Source organism: Chlorocebus sabaeus, chromosome 12, assembly GCF_047675955.1.
Source record: "Chlorocebus sabaeus isolate Y175 chromosome 12, mChlSab1.0.hap1, whole genome shotgun sequence".
Taxonomy (NCBI): Eukaryota; Metazoa; Chordata; class Mammalia; order Primates; family Cercopithecidae; genus Chlorocebus; species Chlorocebus sabaeus.
The window spans coordinates 21,052,160-21,074,239 of record NC_132915.1 but is presented as its reverse complement, the minus strand read 5'-3'; the positions used below and the strand labels follow the sequence as shown (position 1 = coordinate 21,074,239).

At 40.7% G+C, this 22,080-nt stretch overlaps 1 long non-coding RNA gene across 1 annotated transcript in view; it reads left to right on the top strand.

The window, feature by feature from the left end:
* LOC140712916 (uncharacterized) overlaps positions 1-21,508 on the top strand; it is a 60,301-nt gene extending 38,793 nt beyond the window's left edge. Inside the window, exons 3-4 of the long non-coding RNA XR_012094752.1 lie at positions 10,378-11,896; positions 21,255-21,508. This is a non-coding gene — a long non-coding RNA (uncharacterized lncRNA). The remainder of the gene's footprint in view (positions 1-10,377; positions 11,897-21,254) is intronic.
* Positions 21,509-22,080: the final 572 nt, after the last annotated feature.

Sequence of the window (22,080 nt, the reverse complement as noted above, 5' to 3'; positions counted from 1 at the left end):
CTATGTGGCTTTTATGGACGATGCATGCTCATCTATTTATTTCTATTGTGTAGAGTTAGTCTTACTAAATATGTGCTCTGCTCTGGTGTTTCTCTGCTGCTGAAGCAGTGTGTGTGTATGAAGTCAAGAAGCACATGAGTATGTTTTTTAATTGCACAATTAAGGAAATCATTATTTAAAATATTTCTCCTTTTAATTTTAGCTGCTCAGAGGACACTGCTTTAGTCTCCCCTCTTGAATTACTTCTTTTCCCATGAAACTAAACTTCTTCCTCTATATAATGGGGAATAAAATAATTGTTAGCTTGCTTGATACATATTACCTTCTAATAATCAGTAGCTATAACAATAATAATGGCAATGACAATATGGGTTTTGTGGGGCTGAAGCCTTTCAAAACCAGAACATACAGAATTGACAGGTGCTACTGCTTTCTGCAGAACAGAGAAATTTTTCCTTTTGGACAGAAAAATTGAAAGCTGACTAGTCTTCCATAAAAACTGTGCTGTTAATGACTTCTCAGCACAATGGTTTTACCAGTTTATGAACAATTTCTTTTTCTGAATATAATACATTTTCACCCCAAACACAATAACTATATACTCAATGAGAACTGTTAGTTTGCCATTATGGTTTTAGATGGACACACTCATTAATTCACTTTACACAACAATTTCTAGTCAGATAACATCACTGTGCACCATGTTTGAACAAGCCTACACATTTTGCTTTGCATAAGTGAGCCAAGCAAGAGGAACGAATGGGTGGTATCTTCTAGGATTCTTCAGAGTTGTTATCCATGTATATTATTACTGTATGTTTCAGAGTAATCTTGTGTTTAGCCTTTCTTTAGTTCTAAATGTGTTATTCTGTGCTATTACCTTTTTAAAAGATTATATGCATATTTAGATAACCATGAGCCACAAGAGGTTGAAAAATATGTGAACAAAATTGCTTGAAAAAATGCACATACCAGTAACTTTCACCCACCCTCCTCTACCACTCACCACCTGTTCCCAAGATTTTTCTTTATTAATTTGTGTTTGATGTATAGTCTGTATTTATTTACTTTCCATTTATGCTCTATTACTTATTTAAACTTGCTTTCAATGGTCAGTTGATGTATTTTCTATCTCTGGAAATTGCTTAGGTATCTTGCTTTGGTTGAGGTAGAACACATCATAATTTTCCAATTAAAATTCACAGAAATATTTTTCATATAATGGTTCTCCAGAGTATCAGGGTTTACACGAATGAGTTAAAGTCTTTAGGTGAAGGATAGGCTAGAGAGTTAAACACTCTCTATAATGTGATATGTTCCATCAACTCCAAGAGCTGAAAACCTTGGAGAAGGGAGAAAATAGAAAGAACACATGGTTGTCTCTTGACCTTGGGTCAAGACACCACACTCTGGTATTCCTCTTACCTCTTCGCATTCCAGTTCTTCTCAGTCGCTCATACTGCCTCTTCCTGCCTTTCATGACTTCAAAATATGAGAGCCCCACGCAGTGGTGGGTTGGTAAATATTTGATAACTGTTTGTATTGGAAGGAAGGGGACCATGATGTGTAGTGTTTGCCAATTTTCATGGTTTAAACATGTCCACTATGGCTGATTCCAAGCTATTAGCATGATGTCACTGAATGGGGAGTTGAGAAGAGACGTGCTCAATTACAAGGGCTGATTACTAAACCCTAGGGTCAGTGGTGAGCCAGCTCCAACTCACCACTAGCCTTAGGGTTTAGTAATCATCTGCCTTTTTTTTTTTTTTTAATTTGTAGTCATTCCCTGGGTGATTTCAGCAAATTCCATGGCTTTGAATACCATCCATATGCTGATGAATCCCAAATTAGATCTTATGCCCAATCTATTCCATTTGCACATATTCATATCCAACTGTCAACTTGACATCTTCATTTGAATGTCTAACAGGCAAGTGAAATTTAGCAAGAACAAAACAGATCTCTTAATTTCATCCTTCCTTGCCTTTAAGTCTTCAGCATATCTCAGTAAATGGCAGTATCATTCACCCGATCATTCAATTCTAAACCCTTAGAATTACCTTTGACTCTTGTCTTTCTCTCATACTGCATGTCCCACTTATTAGCAGGTTTTATTAGCTGTGCCTTTAAAATTTGTCTTAACTCACACTGATGCCCCATCACCACCTCCAATCTCTGCCATGTAATCTAAGCACAATTTCTCTCCTGCGATTGCATCCCTGCCTCCATTCTGTTTCTCTATAGTCAATGATTTAAAGCAGCCTCAGTGAGCCTTTGAAATGTAAATCATATCCCATCCCTCCTTTGCTTAACACCCCCCAATTAGCTTTTGCTCATATTCAGAATAAAATTCAAACCCTGCCACCTCCCCTAAGCCTTTACTAGTTTATTGGTTTTGCTAGCTCTCCAGTGTCAGCTCTTTCCACTCTGCCTTTTGCTTACCCTGCTTTAGCTGCACTGACCTGCTTACCATTATCAACACACCATGTTTGTTCTGGGCTCCAGATATTTGCATTTCTTTACCCTCTGCCTCTGCTATGCTTTGAATGTCCTTGCCAAAACTCATGTTGAAATTTAATGGCCATTGCAATGAAATTGAGTGGTGGGGACTTTAAGAGGTGATTAGCTCAGGAGGGCTCAGGATTCACATTGTTATCATGGGAGATACAAAGACTGAGTTCAGACCACTTCCCTTTCTTGCCTAATGCACTTGTTTCTGCCTTTTGCCCTACCACCATGAAACGACCCTCACCAGGTGGCCTGGCAGATGCTGGGGCCATGCCCTTGGACTTCCCAGCCTCAAGAACCACAAGCCAAACAAACTTAAGAACCATAAGCCAAACAAACTTATCTTGTTTATAAATTACCCAGTCTGTGACATTCTGCTATAGCAGCAAAAAATAGACGGAGACATTCTCTATTTCATATCTTCACATCATTCGCCCCATTCAGATTTTTTACTCAAATATTACCTCTTAAGTGAGGATTTCCTTGACTGTCACATCCCAAAGAGTCCCTGTTGCCTGCCTCTACCAACCTAATACCTCTCTATCTTCTTTCCATGCTTAAGTTTTCTTCATAGCACTTGTTTCTATGTGGCTTATATCATTTGCTGATTTTTTTCCATGGGGGCAGGCATTCATCATGTTAAGTGCTAGATTCCATACACCTGTAAAGATACCTTGCACACAGTAGGTGCTTAATACATAATTTGATGAAAAAGTAAAAAAGAAATGAGAAGTGAAACAGTCTATTCCCACACAGCTTACCATCCATATCAGGGGCTGGCAAACTTTTCCTGCAAAGGGCCTGATACTAACTATTTTAGGCTCCGTAGCCATATGGTCTCTGTCATAACCATTTAACTCTGTGTTTGTAGCACAGAAGCAGTCACAGACAACACTTGAAGGAGCAAACATAGTACTGCTCCAATAAAACTATAAAAACAGGCATGGACCAGATTGGGCCTTTGGGCTATGGTTTGCAAATCCTGCTGTCGGTGAAACTGATTGAACTATTTGGCTTCATGAATATGACCTTATTACTCCTCTGTCTTCATCACCATGACTCTTCGACTCCAGGAACCTCTTGCTCAGAATAACAAAAGTTGCAAATATCTTTGGAAAAATTTATTTGAATGAACATCATACTGTGGAACCTTTCATTGAATTGTAACACATGAATTTTCTCTCCAAGACTCTTCAAAATTCCTGTCTCAAAATTCTTGCCTTGCTGTGTCTACCAGTCCTAAACTACTATATCTCAAGCTCCTGCAATGAAAAACTTGCTTTCAACCAAGCCTTAAAATATCATCAATATTCCAACTTATTTTTCCCCACTCAGTGGCTAAGATGGTCAAGGTAATGATCTCCCTGAGTGCAGTAAGCAATTAACTTCAGTTATGTGTGCTAGAATTTTTAAGGAGTCCACCATAGCGAAGGGTTATCCCAGAGGAAGTTATCATGTTGTTTCTGTTGCTTTTGCTAACATGACTGCTTGGCCTCCAAATTAAAGGACATACTAACTTATTCATTCATTAACAAATATATATGTTGAGAGCTTATTACACATGTGCCCTCATACCAGTTAATGTTGATAGACATGTATAAGTAAAAACCAGACAACTTTGCTCTGTGGAAATACGATAGAAAAAGATAACCTTTCCTCCAGTGATTAATGACATTTATGTTTACTTTCTTGAACAGTAAAAAATTGTGTCACCAGGGATTTTGACAGGGTAAGAAATATTTACTCATTAAAATCAAGAGCTTCTTGATTTCTCCAGTCTCCTAGGTTCAATAATCCACAAGTCTGTAACTCATAGTGCATATATCCAAGAGTTTTCTGGAGGAATGCCAGGCATGGCTAAAACAGCAATCTTTTGACCATAACTACTGCGGGGGGGAAAGCAGCCCTTGCTGTAATCATCGTTCATAAAAACTCTGGAATTTACTTGCACAAAGAGCTCATTGAGAGCTGACAGGTCTGCTACAGCCATTCCTTTCTTTCCAAGGAGGAAGCATCAGAAAAACGAGTGGCCCAGCTTGTGCCATTTCTGCAAAGGGAGTGTTCAAAAGTCGGCACCTTGGCTATCAGCAGGCTTGGCTTCCCAAATGGGTGGAGGTAGCAGTGTGGTCCCGGGGAGAGTGCCCGAGACTTGAGTCAGGGCCTAACTCTGCCAACCAGGGCAAGTCACTGAGCCACGCAGGGCCTCCATGTCCTTGCCTTGGAAATGGACATGGGAAAACAGTAGCATCTCACTTACAGGAGGCTCATGTTCGTCAGCTAAGAAGATGGAGATTAAATTGTTGAATAAGTCAGAATCTCTTTACCAGTGCTAGTGGCTGTTATTATTTCATTAAGACAGTGGTTAGAGTTGCCATTTTAGCAGTTTTACAAAAGACTTCCCTCTCACCCCACCCTCAAAAGTCTTCCCTGTAGCGCCAGGATTTCTGTCAACAGAAAAGCAATCTTTCTTTATCCTATTTATCCTCTTCTTGTTTGGACTCTTTTAAAATGCAAGCACCTCCCCAAAGGCATAATACATCAAAGTAATTCATACTAACACAGATGTGGCTTCTCAAATGCTTTGCTTCTCTCAGGAGGGATCGGGTGGTTAAGGATGGATAATGAAAAAAAAAAAAAAGATTACTAAAAAGTTAGGAAAAGTCATTTTAAAAAGGAAGAATGCCCACAGAATAACAAGAATTGCCTTAGCCTTGCAGATTTAAAGGATTAATGGTTTTTGAAGTGAAATGTAGGCAGGTTCCTTTTATATAAAATAGAAAAAAATCAAAGCTGCAGTGGGAGTCTCAGAGTCTCACCCACCATCTCAACCTCACGCTGATCCCTCTACAGCCCACAGGCCTCCCTGGAATCCCAGGGCTCGGAGAACTAGTTTGAAAACCACTGCTGGCTTAGCCTCCACATTGCACAGCAGAGGGAAACTGGCCTCCAGGAACAGAGATGGAAACAGCCACTCTTCTTTTTTTTTTTTTTTTGAGACGGAGTCTCGCTCTGTCGCCCAGGCTGGAGTGCAGTGGCCGGATCTCAGCTCACTGCAAGCTCCGCCTCCCGGGTTTACGCCATTCTCCTGCCTCAGCCTCCCAAGTAGCTGGGACTACAGGCGCCCGCCACCTCGCCCGGCTAGTTTTTTGTATTTTTTAGTAGAGACAGGGTTTCACCGTGTTAGCCAGGATGGTCTCAATCTCCTGACCTCGTGATCCGCCAGTCTCGGCCTCCCAAAGTGCTGGGATTACAGGCTTGAGCCACCGCGCCCGGCCCGGAAACAGCCACTCTTCTAACCAAGTGCTGGTGGCCCTCCATAAGAACAAAGTAATAATAATGAACATTTATTGAGATCTTACTAATCCAAGGCTCTTTGGGTAAATCATATGCATTATCTGATTTAATCTCCAAAACAACCTTATGAGGTAGGCACTAGTTTCCTTCCCATTTTACAGATGAGGAAACTGAGGCTTAGAGAGGGTAAGAAAGTCAGACTGAAGCCAGTTACTCCCTTCTGCCATATTGTTTTTGAAAAAAACTTTTATTTGTCCCTCTCTGCCCCTTGGCACCACAGATGTGAGCTAGAATTTCTTTAGAACTTATATTTAGATTTCAGTAAGAACACACATTGTTTTTAGCCTGGATTGATATTTTAAAAGAGGAAGGAAGAGTTTGAATTAAAATAGAAAGTTCTTTTGTGGGTGTAACAAGTGAGTGAGCATACAGGCTTAGGCACACGATGAGGTTCTATTTTCCCCCTGTGTTGCCAACTCTGGGTCATTATCATTTTATTTTCAAACCTAGCATAAGCTTACTGAATAAATGAAGAGGGGGAAAGTTGACATAGTGCAACTAACAAAATACCCCACTTTAAAATCTGAAATTCATAGCTGGACCTGGGGCACGTGCCTGTAATTCCAGTTACCCAGGAGGCCGAGGCAGGAGAATCAATTGCTTGAACCTGGGAGGTGAAGGTTGCAGTGAGCCAAGATCGTGCCACTGTACTCCAGCCTAGGGGACAGAGTGAGAATCTGTTTCAAAAATAAAATAAAATAAAATCTGAAATTCCGATGGAAGAATTACTCTGCAAAGCAAAACAACATTAAGTGCTGTTACTAGAAAAAAAGAAAATAAACCTGAAACTAAGCTCATCATGGAAACTTTTAAGTGATCTCTAAAAGAGAGAAAGAGAAGGAAAGAAATCCAATGAATAAGAGCATTCTTCTTCTTTCAGTTTAAATGGCGCCAGAGGGAAGTGAAAAATATTTGATTCTCTCACTGGCAGGAACAGATAACCATTTTTGTATTAGTCATCAGCAAAGTCATCATTCACTTGGTTTTAACAGTTTCAGAATTATGAAATAGTAGTATTTCAAGACTCTGAACATTCTGCTCCAAGATGAGCCAGCCTCTCTTACAGATAGAAAGATGAAAAAAATGCAGCAACTGACAGGCAGGTAGCTGATGCTGGTTTTTGAGTTATTTGTCTCATTCTTGTCTATTTGCAAGAGCTTGTTGTATGTTACAGATGCTGACCCTTGGCTTTGGCATTACACATTTTTTTGAATTTTTTTTGTCAGTTGATTTTGTACCTGGTACATTTTCCAGATAAGGGATTTTTATCTGTTTATGTTCAAATATTTCAGCTTTTTTTTCTCTCTCTCTTAAGTTTCTGGGATTCCAGTCTCTGTTAAGAAGGTATGCCTCATCTCTAGATTGTACATACTCTAGGTTTTCTTACATGATTTTTTTTGTTTCAGTTTGCATTTGAGCCTTCATTCTTTTCTTTTCTTTTTAAAAATAGAGATAGGATCTAGCTCTGTTGCCCAGGCTACAGTGCAGTGGCCCAAATATAGCTCACTGCAGCCTCAAACTCCTGGACTCAAGCAATCCTCCTATCTCAGAAAGTAGCTGGGACTATAGGCACATGTCACCATGCTTGGCTAAATTTAAATTTTTTTTGTAGAGATGGGGGTCTCACTATGCAGCTTGGACTGGTCTTGAACTCCTGGTGTAATGCCTAGACCGTTTGTTCCCTAAAGAAGACCACCAGAGTCCAGAGTCAAAGCCAAGCGGCAAGGATCTTTTACTGCAAGTTCGAACTTGGTCCCTCCATTCCACAGCATACAAGAGGGCCCCGAACAATGCGAGTGCTTGCCCTTTATAGCCCGATGTAAATAGGATACGTAAAGTTACAGAGGAACAAGGGAATTCTTTTGGTTACAGCACTACAATTGGTTAACATTTTAAGTTATACATTTAGCAGTTTTCTATTGGTTCCTGCACTTTCAGTAAAACTACGAACGGTTGTGTCCTTATCGGAGACTTTCCAGGTGGTGTTTTTCTAAAGTTGAGATATATGGTAGTCTCTGAGTTGAGAAATGTGTTTGTTCTGGGCTCAGGAAGTTGAGAGATATATGGTGGGATGTGTTTGTACTGGGCCTGTTTGTGTTGAGTCTGGGGCTAAGGAATGTGCCTGTTTTCTTTCACTGGCCTCAAGTAATTCTCCCACCTCAGCCTTCCAAAGTGCTGGGATTGCAGGTATGAGCCACTGTGCCCACGTCTGAGCCTTCATTCTTTATGTAATTTATACCATTTTGTATTGTGTGAGACAGAGGTCTACTTTTATTCTCTTTTTGTGGCTTCGTAGTTGTGTTAGCATCATTTATTAAATAACCCATTCTTTTTTCCTTGAGTTGAAATCGCACTTTTGTCAAGTGTTAAATTCACACCTGCATGGTGTGGAAGGGGCTTGAAAATGTCGTTCCCCTCTGGGACCCTCACCCCTAGTGGCTTTGATGCCTATCAGAAGATCAGCTGAGGCTGGGCGCAGTGGCTCACGCCTGTAATCCCAGCACTTTGGGAGGCCGAGGCAGGTGGATCACGAGGTCAGGAGACGGAGACCATCCTGGCTAACATGGTGAAACCCCGTCTCTACTAAAATTACAAAAAATTAGCCAGGCATGGTGGTGGGCGCCTGTAGTCCCAGCTACTGGGGAGGCTGAGGCAGGAGAATAGCGTGAACCCGGGAGGCAGAGCTTGCGGTGAGCCGAGATCGCGCCACTGCACTCCAGCCTGGGCGACAGAGCGAGACTCCCTCTCAAAAAATAAATAAATAAATAAATAAATAAATAAATAAATAAATATTTACACATATATTGAGATATCTTTCTAGATTCTCTATTCTATTCTACTAACCTATTTATGCCTCCAAAGTACTATGTGTATTTTATCATAATGCCTTTTTTAAGGTTCCCTCCCCACTTACTGTTCTTTTCCCTATCTTCTTGGCTATTCTCGGGCATTTACTGTTCCATAACAATATTAAAAATCTTACTGGTGTTTGTGTTAGACTGATAATGTGCGTCCCTCAATCCCTACGATATGACTACTTCCTAGTCCATTGAACCTGTGAATGTTACATTATGTGGCAAAAAGGACTCTGTAGATATGATTAAAACTAATTATTTTGAGATAGGGATATGATCCCAAATTATTCCATGGATTCTAAGTAATCACAAAAAATCCTTATAACAGGGACAAGGGGAGTCAGAGGCAGAAAAGAAGGTGCCATGATGACAGAAGCAGAGATCTGAGTGACTCACTTTGAAGGTGGAGGAAGGGGTCACAGGCCAAGGGATACAGATACCAGGAGAAACTGAAAACAGAAGGAAATTGATTCTTCCCTCAGAGCTTCCGGAAAAAATCAGTCTTGCTGATACCTTGACTTTAGCCCAGTGAAACTGATTTGAACTTTTGACTTCCAGAACTGTAAGAGAATAATTTTGTGTTATTTCAAAGTTACTAAGTTAGTGGCAATTTGTTATAGCAGGAATAGGAAATTAACAGTGTTGAAATAGAATTTATGTTGCATTTATATATTAGTTTTCTGAAAACTGACACTTTTATAGTATTTGTTTTTCCATTCAAGAACATAGTTTCCGTTCCTTTGTTTGGACCGTGTTTTACTTTTTTCAATAAAACTGTGCGTGTGTGTGTCCATATGGGATTTGCTTTTTCTTGCTAAATTTATTCTGAAATGTTTTATGTTTTACCATTGTTGTGAAGGAAATATTTTTCCATGTTTCTACTTCTTTGTACTTCTTGTTAAGATATGGAAAAAACTGACCGGGCACAGTGGCTCACACCTGTAATCCCAGCACTTTGGGAGGCCAAGGCGAGATCAGTTAGAGACCAGCCTGGCCAACATGGTGAAACCCCATCTCTACCAAAAAATACAAAAATTAGCTGTGCATGGTGGCATGTGCCTGTAGTCTCAGCTAACTGGGAGGTTGAGGTGGGAGAATTGCTTGAACCCAGGAGGTGGAGGTTGTAGTGAGCAGAGATTGTGTCACTGTACTCCAGCCTGGGTAACCCTGTCTCATAAAATAAATAAATAAATAAAAGATATGGAAAAACTATTAACTTAAAAATACTTAAGATAACTGTGTTATCTTTGTATTTTATTTCCTGTAGTAGCTTTTTACCAGAGTCACTTGAGTGGTTTTTTTGTTTGTTTGTTTTTGTTTTTGTTTTAACAATCACACCATGAGAAAAGCAAAGTGTTTTATTCTTGTTTTCAAATGTTAGGTCAATTATTTAATACTGTTGTGTTAATGTGATTGAAATCTCTTCTAAGCCAATGTTTAGTCATGACGATGGTGAGCATTCCTGTGTAGTTTCTGTTCAATTCAAATGGCTTTAGCCATTTGTATGTATATATACATATATATACATTTTGTGCTTTGGGATACTATTGCTATTGGTTTGGTAAATAGCTTTTTATACTAAACAATTTCTTTAACTCTTATTTTATTCATTAGGTATGGCTGCCATTTTACTAATTTTTTATTTTTTATTTTTTTTTAGACAAGGTCTCATTATGCTGCCCAGGCTCGTCTCAAACTCCTGCCTCAAATGATCCACCCATCTCAGTCTCCCTTATAGCTGTGATTACAGGTGCATGCCACCATGCCCAGCTTTACTAAATAAATTGTAAGTACCTAAAGATATGATCATACATCCTCCTTCAAAATATGGTGTAATAGATTATACTGATAAACTTCCCGGTACTGAACCACCCGTATTTTCGTGGAAGAAGTCATGGTCTATCTTTTTTTTGATACGTTACTGGATTCTAATTAGAAATGTTTTATTTAGATTTCTTGAATCTATATTCATGAGCCTGTCTATAATTTTCAATTTTGTCTTATTTTTATCAGTTTTGATTCAGTTTATTTTGCCTTTATAAAGTGGATTGGGAGCTTTTCATCCTTTTCTATGGCTTACAGTAATTTAAGTAAAAGTAGTACTGTCAGTCCTCTAAAGGTTAGATAAAATTCAGCTAGAAATTCATGGGCTTGGTGAATTTTCAAAATTTGTATTTTCCTTCTCTTCCCTGACCCAATATTCAACACTTGGGGTTCTCTGATATCATGTGAGTATTTTCATTCTAGAGTGTCATTTGAATTATTCTTATAAATCTTCCATTTCAAGAGCCCTTGTTTACACTTACCTTATCTTCAGTCAGAATCTCTCCATCTCTGCAATATGTGTATATACATGTATAAAGGTTCATTGCTTACCAATCACTCCTCTATATCTTTGCTTATATTGAGATTTACAATATATTCTAATTAATTTGATGTTTCATTAGTCTCTTCCTGAGTATTTTCCTCAAATAGAGTACATTGCCAATATAATGATTTACTCTCTTTTACATCTCCTTGTATTTATTTTCTTTCACTCTCATCAACTAAGGAAATAATTGCTGGGCATGGATCTTTGGGTGGCAGTCCTTTTCTTTCAGTATTGTGTGAGGATATGTCACTATTTTCTAGTTTCCAATGTTTTAGGTGTGAAGTTTGATACTGCCTGTCTAATATTTTTTTTCCCATTGCAGGTAACTTGTTCATTCTTTCTGGAAGCCTGTAAGATTCTCCTCAACCTTAGAGTTCAAGGTTTTTATTGGGATTTGGGTAAACGTGTGTATTCTCTCAGCAACACTGAATTCTCCTAATGACTAATGATGTTGAGCATCTCTTCATGTGTGTATTGGCCATTTGTGTGTCTTCTTTGAAGTGATGCCTGTTCAAATGTAATACCTCATTTTAATTAATTTATTTGCCTTTTTACTGTTGATTATGCTTTTGTTGTTCATTTGTATCCATGGTTTCCCAGCGTTTTCTGGATTTCTTTTTTTTTTTCTTTTTTTTTTTTCCAGACAGGGTCATGCTCTGTAGCCCAGGTTGGACTGCAGGGGTGCAATCTCGGCTTACTGTAACCTCCGTCTCCCTGGCTGAAGTAATCCTCCCACTTCAGCCTCCCGAGGAGCTGGAATTACACATGTGCACCACCACGCCCAGCTCATTCTTGTATTTTAGTAGAGGTAAGATTTAGTCATTTTGGCAAGGCTGGTCTTGAACTCCTGACCTCAAGTCATCTGCCTCCCTCGGTCTCCCAAAGTGCTGAGATTACAGGTGTGAGCCACCACTCCTGGCCAGGATTTTTTTTGTCATAAGTCATCACTTCAGATTTTTGAAGAGAATGTACAGCAAATGATGAGGTTCTGCATATGTCATAGTTCATGATGGTCACCAAAGGAGTGATTTTACCTTTCATGTTTATATTTTATCAAGAGTTGAAAAAAAAGTACTTTATGACCTCAAGGTAGAATGGCAATCTGATATTTGAGGCTGAGTGAGAGGACAAAATTAATTCTCAGAGCTCTGAATTACACTTTGAAAAGATTGCTCTGGAAAGTTCTTGGACTCTAAGGGAGTCAGGGTAGAAGTGGGTAGTACAGTTAGTAGTACAGTTAAAGATCTATTCTAATAATCTAGCTGAAAGATGAAGGTATTTGGATGGTAGCAATCGTGGAGAATAGAGCAATGGTGATTTGCTAGAATGAAGAGGACTTGCCATTAGATTCAATGTGGTAAAACAGAAAGAGGAGTCAAGGAAAACTTGAAAGTTATTGTCTTGAGAAACTGGAAAAATGAAATTTATTTTTTGTTTAAGACAACTTCAGGAAAAATAGTTTGGGGAAGAATCAAGAGTTCTGTTTTAAACATGTAAAATACGAGATTTCTGTTAGATAACCTAATGGGGATATTGAGTAAGCAGCTGGATCTCTCAGCTAGAATTCAATACAAAAGTATAGATTAGAGATAAAAATTTAGAAATAGTCATCAGGTAAATGGCATTTAAAGTCATGATCCTGTGTGAGATAACCTGAGGAATGAGTCTTAATATAGAAGGCAATTGGCCAGGCACAGGGGCTCATGCCTGTAATCCCAGCACTTTGGGAAGCTGAAGCAGACAGATCACTTGAGGTCAGGAGTTTGAGACCAACCTGGCAGACATGGTGAAACCCCATCTCTAATAAAAATACAAAAATTAGCTGGACGTGGTGACACACGCCTGTAATCTCAACTACTTGGGAGGCTGAGGCAGGAGAATCACTTGAACCCGGGAGGCAGAAGTTGCAGTGAGTGAGCTGAGATCTATCACTGCACTCCAGCCTGGGTGACAGAGCAAGATTCTGTCAAAAAAAAGCAAGAAAGCAAGAAAGAAAGAAAGAAAGAGAGAGAGAAAGAGAGAGAGGGAGGGAGAGAGATAGAGGAGAGAGAGAGAGAAAAGAAGAAAGAAAGAAGGAAAGAAGGAAGGAAGGAAGGAAGGAAGGAAGGAAGGAAGGAAGGAAGGAAGGAAGGAAGGAAGGAAGAAGGGAGGGAGGGAGGGAGGAAGGAAGGAGAAAGTAAAGAAAAAGAAAGAAGTGTCAATTAGGTCTAGGGTAGCTAAGAGGTAGAGTCAGTTGATCTGAAAGTCATGAGTAGAGTTAAGGACTGTTTAGCTGCCATGGTGACAATGAAAATCTAATTGGACTGGGATCAAGAGAGAAGTAAGGACTTTTTTACTTCTTTTAAGAACATTTCCTTTTATTTTTATTATTAATATTTGGATTTCAAATAATTTTAAAATCATTATCTTAATACCAAAATACAATGATATTCTGGTAGGTTAAGAAGTTAAATGAGTGCTGAATATTCAAAACACTTAAATAACTCTGTTATTTGAAGAAACTACAAACATACTTCACTGAACCAAGTGTAAAACAGACTGTGATCTTCTGGAGTTTGCCTTGAAATATTTGTATAGAAAAGTGAGTAGTTCTACTCTGAAGGACAGCAAAGAAATGGGGTAATAATTGGTAGTGATGAGTGGAGAATTTTTTTTAAGATGGGAAATATTAGAGCATATGCAGTAGAGAGATAAAAATTGATGGTACAGGCCAGGTGCAGTAGCTCACGCCTGTAATGCCAGCAATTTGGGAGGCCGAGGCGAGGGAATCACCAGAAGCCAGGAGTTGGAGACCAGCCTGGAGTCTGGAGACCAGAAACATGGTGAAACCCTATTTCTACTAAAAATCCAAAATGTAGCTGGGCGTGGTGGCGCATGACTATAATTCCAGCTACTCAAGAGGTGGAGGCAGGAGAATTGCTCGAATCCAGGAGGCGGAGGTTGCAGTGAGCCGAGATCATGCCAGTGTACTCCAGTTTGGGCAACAAGAGCAAAACTCTGTCTCAAAATAAGTAAATAAATAAATAAATGAATAAAAAGATTGTACAACAGCCAGATGGAGACAACTGTTGGAGCAATGCCTCTATTAGATGAGAAGGTGTCTAACGAGTATCTAACGCACAAGTGGCAGGGTTGACCTAAGACAGGAACAGATGTTTCCGCCAGAGTGGCAGAAAGAAGGGAAGCCCGTAAGTAAGTGTAAAGAAGCAGGGAGATTGTTTGCATCAGGGTAGGCGTGTGTTCCTGCACTTGATCTTCCAGTTTGGGCTCCACTGTGTCCTTCCATTCATCTATCGAATTGTTTTGTTTGGAAATCATGGTCTTTTACTCCTCAGAGCAGTTTGTGTGCTACCCTGGAATCCATCCTTAGTGCTCCTATTACTTCCAGAGTCAAGATACGGTCTTCCTCCCGCAGCAGCTATTTTTCTGGGTGTATGTTCTATTCATTTGTGTTGACCTTCCCTCTGAATGTTGGCTCCTTCAGAATACTGCAGCCTCTCAGATGAGTTGTAGTTTTCTTTGTTGGCACTTTGGGATAAGAGCTTGTGGTTTGGGTACTCTAAACGGCAGGGCATGCAGAATACGTTACTTCTGTTCACCTGTGGTACAAAGGCAGTCGGGTGTCACTTCCTGCTGAGGAACCCAGACGAAGATTCTCTCCTCTCACTCTTTATTGATTGATTGATTGAGACAGATTTTCACTCTGTCACCCAGGCTGGAGTGCAGTGGTGCGATCTCGGCTCATTGCAACCTCTGCCTCCCAGGCTCAAGCGATTCTTGAGCCTCAGTCACCAGAGTAGCTGGAATTACAGGGACGTGCCCCTATGCCCGGCTAATTTTTGTTTTTTTAGTACAAACAGGGTCTTGCCATGTTGCCCAGGCTGGTCTCAAACTCCTGACTTCAAGTGATCTGCCACCCTTCCAAAGTGCTGGGATTACAGGTGTGCACCACCACACCTGCTGTGCCCTCACTCTTATCTTCTTAAAGGATGGGGGGTAGGGAAACCTCAACCCACCCATTGCCTAGCCTTTCCACATCTTGGGCTTCAGGAAGAACTGACACATTTGTATTGGTTCAAATACCTGGCCAGGCTCTCATTAGGATCCCCTTTTTACTTGGTCCTTACTGGGTGCTCTTGCACGGTGATACTGACAGTTGTCCAACCCATGGGACCCTATAAGCTGCCAGGCCCTTGCCTGCTTCCAGTACTTGATAAGGTCCAGTAGCCATGTTACTAAGGAGGGTCAGTAGGCAGAGAGCAGTTGCTCCTCCACCTCCTTGACTTATAATGATAAGCCTATTATAAGTCAAAAATGCATTTAATACACCTAACATAGGAAACGTCATAGTTTAGCTTAGCCTACCTGAGTATGTTTCCATACTCGGAACTCTTGTTAGCCTGCAGTTGGACAAAACCATCTATAATACAGTGTTGAACATCTCATGTCATGTATTGAACACAACACACTAGAGTACAGTATTGGTTGTTTACCCTCGTGATCGAGTGGCTGAGTGGGAGCTATGGTTCCAAGATCAAAATACCAGCAGATCTGGTGTCTGATGAGGTGTACTCCCTAGTTCTTAGAGCAGCAACTTCTAACTGTGTCCTCACATGGTGGGAGGGGCAAATGAACTCCCTTGGACCTATTTTATAAGGGCACTAATCCCATTTGTGAGGGCCCTGCTTACATGACCTAACTACCTCCCTAAATGCCCCACCTCCTAATGCCATCAGCATAGGCGTTAGTATTTCAACATAGAAATATTAGGTGGACACAACGTTCAGACCACAGCAGATGATTATTTAAAACATGGAAAAGTAGTCATGAGAAAATAAGTATTTACTGAATACGTAAAACATGCCACATACTGTGCTAAGTACTTTACATCCATGATCTTATTTAAATCTCTCATAAACCCCAAGATAAGGGAGTAGATTGTCCCTATTTGATACAGGGGGAAACTGAGGCTTACAGCAGTTTGGAAAGTAACTTAAAGTCACATACAGTGGCAGAAGCCAGATGAGGAAGTTGGTCAGTTTCAAAACCTGTGCTTAACCACTACGCTACTTTCAACACAGCACACAGAGGAAATCCAATGGCATGCCATGATTGCAGCCATTTAATACGGAGACAAGTAAAGACTCATAATAGTTCATAATAGTCACTCTGTCAGGGTGGTGCAATTTTGTTTCGTTTTCCTCTGTTTTCCAAAACTATGCTTGAGAAAACGTTTTCCTAGTGCAAAGCTTTTCATTGGGATGGTATTTTTCTTTAAACGGAAGGAGACTAATTTTACCATTTAAAAAGCAATATTTATTTTTAAAAAATAAAGGAAATTCCTTTTCAATAATAATGAGATAGGAAATGTGGCCATGTGTTTTTCCTGTGCTTTTGCACATTCTCTCTAAGACTTGTCTGTGGTCATGGAATAAGAAAAGGCTTTTGGTTGCCTTGTTTGGAATGGGTGAGGCTTTACTTTACTCTCCACCTGAGACGGTAGTTTATTGCACGGGGCATTTTGTTTGCTTGGAAAAGAATTCATATATGAATCATACCACTTAACATTTCCCTGCCAGCATTGTGTTGCATCTTTTAATGTGGCATACTCTTTTTTTGTTCTTTTCTATTTTCGTTGTTGTTCTTAAAAATGACAACTAACTTCGTTAAAAAAAATTTATGTTGAACAATCTCGAAGTTACAGACACTTTGCAAGAACAGCACAAAGAACATTTTTCCCTGGAAACAGTTGATAGTAAGTTGACTACCTTGGATAGTAAATATTTCTCCTGGATATGTTAGTGTGTATTTCCTAAAAACAGGACATTCTTTTACAGCAATACTATTTTTAAAATATGCAAGTTAACACTGTTGTATTAGAGCAATTTAATCCTCAGACCGCATTCAAGTTTCATCAGTAGTCCAGTGAATCCATCACAAAGGATCCACTTCAGAATCCTTTGCTGCATTTAGTTGTCAATGATTTTAGTCTTCTGTCTGCAATGGTTAGTTTCTCTGTCTTTCCTTGACTTTTCTGACTTGGGTGCTTTTGAAGATTACGGGCCAGTTATTTTGTAGAAGTCACTCAATTTGGCTTTGTCTGATGTGGGACTCAATTCATTCAATTCATGCATCTTTGGCAGGAATTTCTCAAGTGACCCTTAATACTTTTTTTGTTTTTTTGAGACGGAGTCTCGCTCTGACCCCCAGGCTGGAGTGCAGCGGCGCCATCTCAACTTACTACAATCTCTGCCTCCCGGGTTCACGCCATTCTCCTGCCTCAGCCTCTCGAGTAACTGGGACTAGAGACACCCGCTACCACGCCTGGCTGGTTTTTTATATTTTTTAGTAGAGATGGGGTTTCACTGTGTTAGCCAGGATATACCCTCAATACTTTTTATTGGATCCTGTCAGGGGTGCACAAATTCAGTTTTCCCATGACGGCTGATCATTCACTTTGATCATTGGTTAAGGTGCTGTTTGCCTCTCTTCTCCATTAGGAAGTTACTCTTTTTCCTGCTATCATTAATACATACTTTATGTGGGAGGTTCTATGTAAATATTCCATTCTTCCTCACACTTTCCATATACTAACATTATTAGGACTCATAGTATTCTACTTTATTTAAGGAGTCATAATCCATTACAACAGTGATTCATTTTCATGTTGAAGCTGGTTTCTGTGTCCTTTTGATATATCTCTATCATTTCCTTGCTTTTTGACACAAGGTTCATACTCGAGTTTCCTACCTCAGTCCTGGAATCAGGACTTGAATCCTGGAATCCTTGGAAACTCTCCAAGAAGCCCTGGTTTCTTTTAGTGGAGAATGGTATCTAGAAGAGGAAATCTGGGCTGTGTTTATTACTGTGAGAGATTCTCCTAGTAGACAAAGTTGGAGGATATATGTAAGTATATAGCTACATAAACATATATGAAGGCATATACATATATATATACACACACACACACATTGTCATCTATATTTTTAATTTATCTGTATTGAAAACCATAACTTCACCCCAATAGTTTTCTTTTTTCCACATCTGTGACTCTGAACTCCAACAGTTAAGAAATCTGGCTCCCATTATCCTAAGTCTTCTTATTTGCTCAGTCCCCCTGTAGGAAGCCAGACTCCCACCAGAGCCACTGTCCCGCTTACCCCTCACACACCCTCCTTACCCTGTCCTTGCTCTGACCTGCCACCACCACTCCTCAGAAACTGTCCTTACCCCACTTTGACTAAGTCCGTGACATGCCGCTGACTCCCACGTGGACATCGTCCTCACCCCGTCGGGGTTCTGGTTCCCTACCCAGGGCTATGTTCCATGTGGTTCCCCTCTTTGCCCCCTTGGGCTGTGACTCCCTCCACAAGGCACTCCCTGCTGTGGTGGTGTCATCCTTACCCAGCAGGGTCTCCAGGTCCCCATACCAGCTTGTGGGTCTCTTCCTTGGACTCTACACCTATGCTAGGCTGTCTCTCCATGGGGCTTCCCTCCTCATGATGCTGGGGTTCCCACCCCCACCACAGGCACCCCTCTTACCTGGAAGCCCTTCTTATCTACTTAGGCTGTCTGATACACCAGGCTGTCCTCAATCATGAATACCCTTCTCACCCTGTTCAGGGGAGACACCTATGCTGGGCCACTACCCCTACTCCAGAGTGACCGACTTTCTCTGCCCTGCTGAATGGCACTAGGACCGAAGTGTTCCAGTAGAAAAGGGAAGAAGACAAGGAGAAAGAGGAAAAGAAACACGATGTTTCGTTTGGGCCCTGAATCATCACCATGACCAACCCTGATCAGCACTTAAATTGGAGTTGGCTTCTGATCAAGTATATTTTGGCAGCCACCTCTGGGCAAGGAGCTAAAGGCCTACGTAATAAAGATCCTCAGGGGACAGGGCCTCTAACTGGAAGTGAGGAAGCCCGGAGTCCAGTCCTGACCCTACCTTTTCCAGCAGTGTTGTTGTTCTACCTCTAGTCTTTTGTAGTATGGGGTGATAAGGAAATACACTAATCAACAAATAAGATGCCTGATAAGACTACCTTTCTCCAAATACATAACGTTGTTGTGAAGAGGAAGCAAGATAAGGTGTTTTGAGATGTCTTGAAAACCATAAATATCTAGGCAAATGTGACATTTTTATAAGAAAAATATTTTGTCAGGAAATATTAATATAATGGGAATTGTTATTAGGGCAATCCTATTATCTTTATGACTTAAAAAGTTGATGTGAATAGGCCGGGTACCATGGCTCATGGCCGTAATCCCAGCACTTCGGGAGGCCGAGGTGGGTGGATCACTTGAGCTCAGGAGTTCAAGACCAGCCTGGCCAACATGGTGAAATCCCAGTTTACTAAAAATACAAAAAATTAACCGGGCATGGGGGCAGGCACTTGTAATCCCAGTTACTGGGGAGGCTGAGGCAGGAGAATCACTTGAACATGGGAGGTAGAGGTTTCAATGAGCTGAGATTGTGCCACTGCACTCCAGCCTGGGCAACAGAGTGAGACTTTGTCTCAAAAATAAATAAATAAATAAATAGGCCACGCGTGGTGGCTCACACCTGTAATCTCAGCACTTTGGGAGGCCAAGGCAGGCAGATCACAAGGTCTGGAGATCCAGACCATCCTGGCTAACACGGTGAAATCCCGCCTCTACTAAAAATACAAAAAATTAGCCAGGCATGGTCTGGGTGTTGGAGTTTGCAGTGAGGCGAGATCGCGCCACTGCACTCCAGCCTGGGCGACAGAGTGAGACTCCATCTCAAAATAAATAAATAAATAACTAAGTAAAAATTTGAAAAAATAAATTGATGTGAATAAAAAATATCCCTATACATAGAGCTGAAAATATGTGCTGGGAAAATAATATATGGGATGCCTGGATGGAGGTAGGGGCAGTACACAGCCATAACATGCTGGATCCTGTGAGACTAGAACCCAGTAAGCTGATGGGGAGTGCGTTGAAGAGCCTCCAATTTAACTCAATTTGCCTGTGTAGCTGACTTCACTACTGTAAACTTTGAAACAGCAAGATTCCTCCTGTGATCATATCCCCACCCCCAAATTTAATTCTCTTTATCTCATCTATAGGAATTTCCTCTGTGTTCTGATACCATTTAGGAGCTTCTAGGGCTTCCCTTATCTTTACTGTCTACTGTTCAGATATATATGGAATCTAGTTGAACTATCCCCTGTGGCAGTAAAAGAAGCTAACTAAATGGGATCTCTGGGTCTGAAGAATTACTGATTCCTATGGCTTTCATTTCTGCAAAAGGAGTAAACTTGATTTTTTTTCTGTATATTATGAATAAAATCTCATTTTTGTAATTTTTATGAGACACTCTAATACATATTTAAATTGCTTTTCATTTATTCTTGGATTCTAGAATAATATGTTGGTAAGTACAAAACCAAACCAACAAAGAACCCCAAAGCCACTAGCCCTACACTGATTACACATAAATACTGAACTCCAACGTTGCTCTGTGTTCCAAAGGGCCTGGGCTTCATTTTTAAGATTCAAGAAAAAAAAAGCACAAAAAAGAGGCCAGCCCTTTCAAAAGAAGAAATGAGGCTGAAGGTGGGGGAAGGCAGAGTTAAGCTAGATCTCCATGCTAGAGAAAGAGCGTGTGTATTACAAGGAAGTGGTCTGTTCTAGCAGACAGTTGGGCGATGAGGTTGAGGGAGGTGGAACAGTTGACTCATGGCTCTGTCTTGCATTTGGTTTGCTGCTAAGAGCCTTTAAAATTCTTAACTATTTCTGGGGGCTTTCTTAGCTCAGTGGTCACTGAGAGAAATGAGCTGAGCTAAGGAGAGCAAGGGGAAACAGGCTCCCTGAAGGGTGACCCAAAGGGTGTCGCTTTCTGGGCACTAGTTTTAACTGGATTGGATGACATTTGAGGATTAAGTCAGTCTCCTGGATATCTCATTATTCATGCATTTGTTCCTTTTAGAAATAGTTATTGCATACATAGGGTTTTCAGATGATTTAAACCAAAACACCAGACTCACAATAAAAATTTATAGACAAAAATACTCAAATTCCAGTTGTATGGAAAACTTATTGATGATCAGTTAAAGATGGTGGTTTCAACCTCTATGTTTATCTCTGTTCTCTCCAAACATTCCAATACAATGAAAATGGATGATTTTGTTTTAAAGCCACAAACCCATAAGGACAAAGAGACTTGGAGTGGAGGAAACACCAAGGAAAAATGGAAAGATGGAAAGCTGACGGATGAGTGTGAGCTGGCCCAGCAGAGCAGTGAGGCGAACACCTCCGCTGGCAGTGAGGGAAAGTGAGTCATCCATCCTATTTGCACCACAGAACCACAAAAATGCTCAGAAATTGCGGCCACCAGGAATTTCTAAAATGGGGGTAAATGGGAAAACAAAGTCAGTCAAAAGGCTTTTTAAGAAGCAGTTAGGGCCGGGCGTTGTGGCTCACGCCTGTAATCCTAGCACTTTGGGAGGCCGAGGCGGATGGATCACGAGGTCAGGAGACCGAGACCATCCTGGCTAACACGGTGAAACCCCGTCTCTACCAAAAATACAAAAAATTAGCTGGGCGTGGTGGCGGGCACCTGTAGTCCCAGCTACTGGGGAGGCTGACGCAGGAGAATGGGGTGAACCAGGGAGGTAAAGCTTGCAGTGAGCCAAGATCACGCCATTGCACTCCAACCTGGGCGACAGAGCGAAACTCTGTCTCCAAAAAAAAAAAAAAAAAAAAAGCAGTTAGGCTCCCAGCTTCCTCCTCAATGCCTTACAGCAGAAGACCTGCCCTTCCCCTTACCTTTGCACAGGACTGGAAATTTAGTTTCTAGAGCTGTACTGTTCATGACGGCAGCCACTAAGTACATGTGGTTTCCGAGTTCTTGAAGTCTGGCTCTTCTAAATTGAAATGTGGGTTAAGTGTGAAATACACACCCGATTCTGAAGACTCGGTACAATTAAAAAAGATTTTTAAAAACATGGATTATATGTTGTA